This window comes from Apodemus sylvaticus, chromosome 7, assembly GCF_947179515.1.
Source record: "Apodemus sylvaticus chromosome 7, mApoSyl1.1, whole genome shotgun sequence".
NCBI classification, from domain to species: Eukaryota; Metazoa; Chordata; class Mammalia; order Rodentia; family Muridae; genus Apodemus; species Apodemus sylvaticus.
Window position 1 is genome coordinate 91,670,873 of NC_067478.1, and position 3,477 is coordinate 91,674,349.

Genomic DNA, 3,477 nt, shown 5'->3' on the forward strand with positions numbered 1-3,477 from the left:
AGTGAAGGAGCTAAGCAAAACCATCCAGTATCTAAAAACAGAAGTAGAAACAACTAAGAAAACTCAAAAGGAGACAACTTTGGAGATAGAAAGCCTTGGGAAGAAATCAGGGGACAGAGATGCAAATATCAACAACAGAATACAAGAAATAGAAGAAAGAATCTCAGATGCTGAAGATTCCATAGAAACCATGGACTCAACAGTTAAAGAAAATGCAAAATGCAAAAAGCTTGTAACCCAAAATATCCAGGAAATCCAGGACACAATGAGAAGACCAAACCTAAGGATTATAGGCATAGATGAGAGTGAAGATTTACAACTTAAAGGGACAGCAAATATCTTCAATAAAATTATGGAAGAAAACTTCCCTAACCTAAAGAGAGAGATGCCCATGAATATACAAGAAGCCTACAGAACTCCAAACAGACTGGACCAGAACAGAAATACTTCCCGTCACAAAATAATCAAAACACCAAATGTTCTAAACAAAGAAAGAATATTAAAGGCAGTAAGAGAAAAAGGCCAAGTAACATATAAAGGAAGACCTATCAGAATCACAGCAGACTTTTCACCTGAGACTATGAAGGCTAGAAGGTCCTGGGCAGATCTCATGCAGACTCTAAGAGAACACAAATGCCAACCAAAACTACTATATCCAGCAAAACTCTCAATCACCATAGATGGAGAAACTAAGATATTTCACGACAAAACCAAGTTCACCCAATATCTATCCACAAACCCAGCCCTAAAAAGGATAATAGGAGGACAACACCAATACAAGGAGGGAAACTTCACCCTGAAAAAAGCAAGATAGTAACCTTTCATCAAACCCAAAAGAAGTTAAGCAATCAAATTTAAAAAATAACGTCAAAAATGATAGGAAGTAACAATCACTATTCCTTAATATCTCTTAACATCAATGGACTCAATGCCCCAATAAAAAGACACAGACTAACTGACTGCATACGTAAACAGGACCCTACATTTTGCTGCTTACAGGAAACACACCTCAGGGTCAAAGACAAACACTACCTTAGAGTAAAAGGCTGGAAGACAATTTTACAAGCAAATGGTCTCAGGAAACAAGCTGGAGTAGCCATTTTAATATCAGATAAAATTGACTTTCAACCCAAAGTCATCAAAAGTGACTCTGAGGGACACTTCTTGCTGGTCAAAGGAAAAATACAACAAGAAGAACTCTCAATCCTGAACATCTATGCTCCAAATGCAAGGGCACCCTCTTTCATAAAAGAAACTTTATTAAAACTCAAAGCACACATTGCACCTAACACAATAATTGTGGGTGACTTCAACACTGCACTTTCCTCAATGGACCGATCAGGAAAACAGAAACTAAACAAGGATACAATGAAACTAATTGAAGCTTTGGACCAATTAGATTTAACTGATATATATAGAACATTCTATCCTAAAACAAAAGAATTTACCTTTTTTTTAGCACCTCATGGTACCTTCTCCAAAATCGACCATATAATTGGTCACAAGACAGACCTCAACAAATATAAGAAGATAGAACTAATCCCATGCCTCCTATCTGATCACTATGGAATAAAAGTGGTCTTCAATAGCAACAGAAACAACAGAAAAACCACATACACGTGGAAATTGAACAATACTCTACTCAATGACACCTTGGTCAAGGAAGAAATAAAGAAAGAAATTAAAGACTTTTTAGAACACAATGAAAATGAAAACACAACATACCCAAATCTATGGGACACAATGAAAGCAGTGCTAAGAGGAAAACTCATAGCCCTGAGTGCCTCCAAAAAGAAAATGGAGAGAGCATACATTACCAACTTATTGACACACCTGAAAGCCCTAGAACAAAAAGAAGCTATTTCACCCAGGAGGAGTAGAAGGCAGGAAATCATCAAACTCAGGGCCGAAATCAATCAAGTAGAAACAAAGAGAACCATACAAAAAATCAACAAAACCAGGAGCTGGTTCTTTGAGAAAATCAACAAGATAGATAAACCCTTAGCCAGACTGACCAAAGGGCACAGAGAAAGTATCCAAATTAACAAACTTAGAAATGAAAAGGGAGACATAACAACGGAAACTGAGGAAATCCAAAATATCATCAGATCCTACTACAAGAGCCTGTACTCAACACAACTGGAGAATCTGGAGGAAATGGACAATTTCCTTGACAGATACCAAATACCAAAATTAAATCAGGACCAACTAGACCATCTAAACAGTCCCATAAAGCCTAAAGAAATAGAAGGAGTCATAGAAAGTCTTCCAACCAAAAAAAGCACAGGACCAGATGGTTTCAGTGCAGAATTCTACCAGACCTTCAAAGAAGAGTTAACACCAATACTCTTCAAACTATTCCACAAAATAGAAACAGAAGGAACACTACCCAATTCCTTCTACGAAGCCACAATTACGCTGATACCAAAGCCACACAAAGATCCAACAAAGAAAGAGAACTTCAGACCAATTTCCTTTATGAACATCGATGCAAAAATACTCAATAAAATTCTTGCCAACCGAATCCAAGAACACATCAAAACGATCATCCACCATGATCAAGTAGGCTTTATCCCGGGAATGAAGGGTTGGTTCAATATACGGAAATCCATCAATACAATCCACTACATAAACAAACTCAAAGAACAAAACCACATGGTCATTTCATTGGATGCTGAAAAAGCATTTGACAAAATTCAGCATCCTTTCATGCTTAAAGTCTTGGAGAGAACAGGAATTCAAGGCCCATACCTAAACATAGTAAAAGCAATATACAGCAAACCGGTAGCCAGCATCAAACTAAACGGAGAGAAACTTGAAGCAATCCCACTGAAATCAGGGACCAGACAAGGCTGCCCCCTTTCTCCTTATCTTTTCAATATTGTACTTGAGGTACTAGCTCGGGCAATTCGACAACATAAGGAGGTCAAAGGGATACAAATTGGAAAGGAGGGAGTCAAACTATCATTATTTGCAGACGACATGATCGTCTACCTAAGTGACCCAAAGAACTCCACTAGAGAGCTCCTACAGCTGATAAACAACTTCAGCAAAGTGGCAGGTTACAAAATCAACTCAAGCAAATCAGTGGCCTTCCTATACTCAAAGGATAAGCAGGCTGAGAAAGAAATTAGGGAAATGACCCCCTTCACAATAGCCACAAACAGTATAAAGTATCTTGGGGTGACTCTTACCAAACATGTGAAAGATCTGTATGACAAGAACTTCAAGACTCTGAAGAAGGAAATGGAAGAAGACCTCAAAAAATGGGAAAACCTCCCATGCTCATGGATCGGTAGAATCAATATAGTTAAAATGGCCATTTTGCCTAAAGCACTATACAGATTCAATGCAATACCCATCAAAATCCCAACTCAATTCTTCACAGAGTTAGAAAGAGCAATTATCAAATTCATCTGGAACAACAAAAAACCCAGGATAGCTAAAACTATTCTCAGCAACAAAAGAAAATCTGGG